We start from the raw sequence: 8,038 nt of genomic DNA, 5'->3' as shown, positions 1-8,038 counted from the left end.
ACAATTCGATCTTACAAAGGTAGTTTCGATCGTAAAATATTTTCAAATAATCCAGTTTTCACTTATATATAAATATATATATTAAAAATCATTATATCAATCATATCATACAATGTTATAAAAGAGTTGGAAAATTCGAAGTGTCATGCTATTAAAGCTTTGACAAATGGAATAATCTTATTGGTTTCTTAATGATTACATGACAAATTAATTTATGAAATAATAATAATTTAAATTATAATTTTACAATGGGTATAATTTATTAACATATTTAAAAGATTTGTTTAATTGGGTAAATAATAATGTGATGTGATATTCAAAGACTTGATTAAAATATTATTATTTTTAAAATTTGAAAAATATTAAAAGATAATAAAAAGAAATTCTATTTTTAAATAAATGAAAAAAATATTCATATTCAAAATTTCAACATTTAATTTTTGAAAGAAATACAAATCATACAATAATTTAATAAAAAGATTGAAAAATGATAAAAGAGTTGGAAAATTCCAAGTGTCTGGCTATTAGAGCTTTGACAAATGGAATAATCTTATTGATTTCTTACTGATTACATGGAAAATTAAATTTGAAAATAATTATAAGTTTATAATGGGTATAACTTATTAAAATATTTATATGCTATGTTAAATTAGGTAAATAAAAATGTGAGATTCAAACACTTTATTAAAATAATAATAATTTTAAAATTTGAAAAATATTAAAAGATAATAAAAAGAAATTTTTTTGTTAAATAAATGAAAAAAAAACCCTCACATTTCAAAATTTCAGCATTTAATTTGTGAAAAAAATACAAATCATACAATTTAATAAAAAATTGAAAAACGATAAGTAACACTATTTAAAGAGTATGACCAAATGAGTAGAGAGTAGAGAGTAAGAGCATCTTTAATGGTGACCCAAAAAAAAGGTCATCACTTTATTTCATAATTTTTCTCTCTCCTAAAAATTCATCTTTCAACCTAATTTTATTAACAATAACCTCTTTTAAAAGATCATCATCTTAACTCTCTTACTTTTTATCGTTTTTTTTTTTGAAAACCTCTTACTTTTTATCTAGTCTACTATACTCTCTTTCTCTTAATTTATCTAATATTTATCTTTATTTTTTCCTATATCATTTTCATGTACAAACTTAATTAATATAATTTTTCATTTAATTAAAAAATATATAAATTTGTAGACATCAATTATAATTACCGAAATTCATTAAATTCAAATAAAAATTACAATGCGCACGTAGAAAATAAATATACAAATTAAAAAAATAATAAAATTTTAATGTACAAACTTAATATAATTTGAAATTATGTCAAAAAATATCAAAACTGGTCTCATTTTATAGATCTCGAACAAATATAAACATTGGTATAATTTATTTTTTTTTTAAAAAAAATCTAATTAATTAAGAAAATAGCCCTTTAAATTAATATAGAGCTAATTTTTTTCATCCAATAAAAAGGCGCCACATGGAAAGGCAGGGCAGCTGTCTGTCAGGCGGCAGAATTGCTTCATTTCTTGGCCAATCACCGCTGGACACGTTGCATAGTTGTTGAAAAAAATAGAGTGACCGTTTGAGTGAACGGGTCACATGATGACCATTTTTGCCAATCTTTTCCACAACCACCCTCATATTAAATCACCACTAAGAGCATTTTATCTCTAGTTTGGTCATATAATCTAAAATTAGATCATCAATAAGGATGCTCTAATATGTTACTTTTCTATCATCACATGGTTGACTCAATAGAAAGTTTAATGGATAATTTTAACCTCAAAATACATTATATACTATATTCAACAAGTTTTATATGAGACCGTTTTATCATAAGATGATCCCATATAATTAGACTATTTTCTAATTGGTCACTTTAAAATTTTAAGTGATCACTTTAAAATTTTAAGTGATCACTTTAAGGTTACTTTAAGATTACAAATGATCACTCTAAAACTACAAAAAGTGATCACTTTAACATTGTAGGTGATTACTTTTTTAAGTGATCATTTTAAGACTTCAAGTTTATAATGGGGATTCAAATTGATTGCGTGCATTTCTCCTGCCCTCTCCCTTGAAACGGGTACGGGTATGAACTATTCACTACCTCTTCTCCCGAACCTTAATTTTGTGCGGAACACTAGGCTACCATGACCTTGACCAAGTATATATTAGACTCGTCCAACATAATTTTATCGTAGAACTATTTCATTTAAAAATTTGTGTATACTTATTTACGAATAATCGATTTTATATTGAAATTTTGCATTTTAGCCCAATGAAAAGTAAGAAAGGGACGAAAACTTTCACATGCATATTTCCAAAACAAAATAGGGTAGTTCAGAAAAAACAAAGTAAAAGGTATAAGAGTATAGTACGTGAATAAAGTGTCCAAAATATAATTACATACATGGACCCATTGATGTAGATATGTTCACACAACTTAACTTGATGTACACCCGTATATTCCTTTGGCCTCACCATAGTCGAACAAATAAGAAGAAATGTACAATAAAATTGTATGTCTTCAATTAGGACAAAAATATATGATCACTACTATAGTCCAACAACGACAATATGGATGATCTACTAATAATTTGTGATTCATGTCTTCTCTTCAATATATACCAATCCAATCCATTGGCTTATTGGTATGAATTCGACGGTATTGGGAAGTTTTTTTTTATACATAGAGAAAATAAATACTAGTATTTCTTTCTTTGTCTTGTGTGTTCACTTCAAACAAAAATCTATTTTATTGACTACTTAATATAGTCGGAAATTAGTCGGTATAGACCTATATTAACTAATCTCTGACTATTTAAAACAGTCGGAATAAATATACATGATATTTCATTTTTGTAGGAAATCAATCTAAATTTTCGACTAATTTTGAACAATAGAAACCTCAGTCGGAATTTGTATATACTCACATTTTATGACTTTCATTTGTAATAAAACGCTCTAATTAATTTTAATTAACGTCCAAACACTCAACAAAACAGCAAAAGTATAAAAAATGAAAAAAGTTTGTATGGTGAAATCTTTTCAACGAAGATATCTAACTCAGTTTCGCTATGTATTCAAAAGCTGCAATCCGTTAACCTTAATAGCTCTTGTTTGACAAGATCCAAGATCGGCTACACAATTTGCTTCATGACTCTTCGACTATCAACTACTCCCTCCGTTTTATTTAATGTATTTCATTTACTTTTACATTGGAGTAAATTTAATAAGATCTCACATTAATATATTTTAAGATAGTGAATATTGATAAAAATCATGTACAAATTTCTTTTTTTTAAATAGAATATTTTTTGTGTGAATATCAATAAAAAAAAAAGAAAATAAGAAATGAAAGGAGTATGTCGTAAGAAAATCACTCAGTTATTTGAAATAATAATAATACATACATACATATAAAAATTATGCATACATATGATAGACTAAAAACAGAAAAACACGATCAATTATTTTGAAGAGATGAATCATTAATGTAACTAGTGTCTAGTGATCAAATTGTTTGAGTACATATTATATGTATAGTTCTGAAGTGTGAGTCCATCTAACATTAGATTATTGCCTTTGAAAATAAATTGGAGTCCCCAATAATTTATCCTTCTAATTATACTGTAATAAAGTCCAGATCACTTATATATATGGTCGTGTTAACATCTATTTTTTTTGTTTGATCCCTTTGAAGTGTTAGCTGTATAGCGTTGATTTAATTAATTGATCATCACTTCATAAAAATTGCTCAAAATTCTTCATTGCTACCATCAATGTGTAGACAAGAAAAATAATTAATATATGGCATTTTGGTTAAGTTTAATTTCCTAATAGTATAAATTAAGAATTATAGGTGAATATTACAATTGTATAAAATCTCTAAACTATTTCGAAAGAGTGATTTAATTTATTAGAGCTGAGTTGGAAAAAGTTTACATGCATGTGATGTGAGTAAAATCTCACATCACTAAAATAGTGGGTTATAAATTTATATACAATATTTGGTGGGTAATCCTCCTAATATTATACGTCTTAGAGGAAGAGTGAACACTGTCAAGTGTGTATACAAGTCAACGCTCATTACCAGTGGTCGCAGTGGATGTATTCACATGAGTGGGCCAATGAGGTGATTATATGACAAATTATATAGCCAAACATGGTATCAGAGCGGTAGGTGGTTCTTGAATATGACGTGTCTCACATGTGAGGGAGAGTGTTGAAAGTACGTCAGATGTGAAGAAGATCATACATCACTAAAATAATGGATTATGAACTTGCATATAATTTTTAATAAGTAATTCTCCTAATATCATAAGACTTTGGGAAAGAGTGAACCTTATCAAGTCTATATGCAAGCCAATGCTCATTGCCCATAGATATTTTGGCTCGAACCCACGGGTGCCCAGTGATTATGTCCACACAAGTGAACCCACGAGGTGATTAACGACCTAACATGATATTTGTCCTTTGGAAATAACACCATTTGACTCAAATATGTGAAAACTTTTTTAGTTAAATTGTGATATTTCAGAGGAATAGAAAAGGTATTCCAACAACAGCTAGTCTTTTGAGATATCTCAAGCTCAATCCATTAAAGATTAATGCTTACTTATTGTATCCTTAATACCTACTTGCATTATCCTTAATGATTACTTAACGTATCCTTAATGCCTACTTTCAATATCTTAAATGTCTACTTACATTATTGTTAATGTATACTTACAATATCTTATAAAATATATGATGGGCCGTCCCAATTAGAGATGGTCTCTCAAAAAGACCGTCTCTCACAAGAATTTGTGTTCCAACAATGTTGGCAAGAAAAATATACCAATGAGTCCAAAATAAGCTATCAACTTCTAGTACTTTCTCCGTTTTAAATACTTGCAACATTTGCTTTTTACACGGTCCAATGCACTAATTCAATTCTTAATATCTCTAATTATGTATAATAAAAAATTATAAAAATTTGATATTAATAATCTTTTCAATGAGACGAATCAAACAAGGTCTGACTTGACTATATTTTAACCTATAAATTAAAAACTAATCACAAATTAAAAGCGATAAATAAATAATATTATTTTTTATCAATGTTAAAACTAATTTAGAACTGAGGAATTACTATCCTTGAAGCAAAGTACCAAGAAATGGTCCCAAAAAATGCTATGTTAACTATAAATATTAATAGAGCACTAATTTGCTTCAATCACTTCCATAAAAGAAATGTCAACTTTTGTATCTTACTTGATGGTTAACTCCCTTTCATTGGCTCCAAAATATTCTCATTTCAACCCCATACTATTTAACCATTATCCTCATTCCAACGGATAAAAAATAGGGTGCAAGTGTTATCCAACACAATTAAATTGCATTTATTATGGCCACGTAATACATTTTTACACAAAATAACCGTTATATAACTGCAAGAGTTCTGTGACTACATTCATGTATTTTTTTTTTAAAACAAGGAGACGTACCATGTTTTCACTGTCCAAATTTACTTTCTATGTTCTAATTAGTTTGCCCCATTAATAAATGGCACTGAGATTAAAGACTTGGGTTTATAAAATTAAACAGATGTCTTTGTTTTATATGAGATCGTCTTACGGTGAGATTGTCTCATATAAGAATATGTGAAGATTAAAATGTGAAATATTTGGAAATAAGTGAAAAATAAAGAGTAAAAGTAATGTTGTCATGTCAAAAATAGAAATAAAAAAAATTTATTGAGACACACTAAAATGAAAATAAAGTAAATTCATTGGAACTAGGAGATATCATTAAAGAGTATTTTTAATATTAGCGAAGCTATGAATTTCAATTTACAAGGATTAAATAGTTGATATACTAACAAAAAATTATAGAAGTACTCAAATAGCATAAAAGTACTCAAATGCTTTTAGTATTACTATTAATTAGATAGTGTCGTGCGATGCACGATTTTATTAAATTTTCTAACATATTTGTATCATTTAAGAAATTTAAAATTTAAGAAATAAATTTTACATCATAGTTATATCTAATTTTATTCTGAATTGTTGTATACATTACATATATTGTTTGTTTAATTTGTATCATACTCTATATTGTGCAAGTAGATGATTGTGAAAATTTAATTCATGACAAATACATCACAACAAAAGACAAAAAAATTAATTATATATTTAATATAATTATATTTATACTTCTATTTGTTTATTTTGAATAAAATGGCAAATGGTTCATACATCAAATATACAACACAAAATTATGAGTATTTTCAATAAAAAAAATAACATACTAATTTATGCTAACAAAAACAAAAATATTACATTAATTTATAATATAAAGTATTACAACTATTAATAACACGCTTTAAAATCAAATTTAACATAAATATTTATGTAAAATTATTTTACTCTAGGCAAATACCCCCTAAAGTTGGGATTATTCATGGTTAATCAAAGGTTGGATTATTGTAGGAAAATCATGAAAAGGTCGGATTATTTTAGGTAATTTTTCCTAAAAAAGTTGCTCATTTAATAAGTAAAATTGATAAAATTTTATTAATTTGTTTGTCTTAAAAAATATAAGTGACTTGCATAAAGATAGTCACAACAATAAAACAATGCATTTAGGTAACCAATAGTATAAATAAAAAAAATCCTAGTATAAGTATAGTATCTTTTATCCATCTCTAAATATTCAATACACTTAAAAAATACTCATTTAATAAATAAAATTGATAAGATTTTATAAATTTGTTTGTCATAAAAAATATAAGTGACTTGCATAAAGATAGTCACAACCAAAATCATATTAGAATTAAGCATTGCATTTGGGTAACTAATAATATAAATAAAAAAAATCCTAATATGAGTATATTATCTTTCAACCATTTCAAAATATCCAATACAGTTAAAAAAATACTCATTAATAAATAAAAATGACAAGATTTTATAAATAATTGAAATAAAATATATGATTTTCTAATACATCAAATGATGTGGACCTAAAAAGTATAAAATAAATTAATATGGATGATATTATAATTATAGTTAGAAAGTAATAAAGTCAAAGATATAAATATTAGTCATAATAACAATGACATTATCATTGAGTTTGGAAGGAAAATTTTTATTGAAATTGTGAAAGTAAATAAAATTAGATAGTGATGATATCAACGTGTTTTATTTTAGTAATAGTTATATAGATATATTATAGATAGATTCTCGTGCACATATAATTATGACAATAATTCACAGCAACAAATATAAATTTTTTTTTAACTATTCCATATTTATTTTTTTAAGTAATGATCTCATTCTCATCCTACATTTATTTTTTTAGAAAAAAATGACATTAATAATCCAATTTTTTACTTATTCGTTATGAATAATCCTATCTTTAGATTATATTAGAATAATCGAATATTTGCCCTTAGTTCGCTATGAATAATCCAGCCTCTGTTTTAGTTTGTTGACAGCATACCATATTAGTACAAAAGTACCTATTATTAGTAATTTGGTATGTTGTGAGAAAATGTATAATAGAGATTAAATTATTAAAAAAACCTAAAAATAAAATTATTCACAACTAGATAAAAATTTAAATTATTAATATTAATTTTTACGTATTTTTATCTTATTTTTCAACAAAATTTCTCCTTGTGAACAACAACTCCATAACTTAAATTATACTCAACTCCAGTTTTTGATGGTAGTTTCAATCACAAGTTTAAGTATACTTGCATGGGTGTCAGTTATCACATTACCTGTTCAACTTTTCTTCTCTATCTCTCTCTTCAATCACTTCTTGACAGTAATTTTTCATATCTTTGTTAAACCATGAGTTTCCTTCTCAAAAAGTTTTAAGCAAAGATTATAACTTTAATTTATTTCAGTTTATGTCTCTTGCCTTGACCCACAAAAGACAAGCAACCAGTTGATTGCAGATGTCTTTTCGAACACGTTATATATCATTTTTTTTTATAGAAATTTATTTTATGGTGGAAAATTAATTGCGTTTATTTCT

The sequence above is a fragment of the Amaranthus tricolor genome, chromosome 9, assembly GCF_026212465.1.
Source record: "Amaranthus tricolor cultivar Red isolate AtriRed21 chromosome 9, ASM2621246v1, whole genome shotgun sequence".
NCBI lineage: Eukaryota > Viridiplantae > Streptophyta > Magnoliopsida > Caryophyllales > Amaranthaceae > Amaranthus > Amaranthus tricolor.
The sequence above is the reverse complement of the archived record's forward strand: the minus strand, read 5'-3'. Positions refer to the sequence as shown.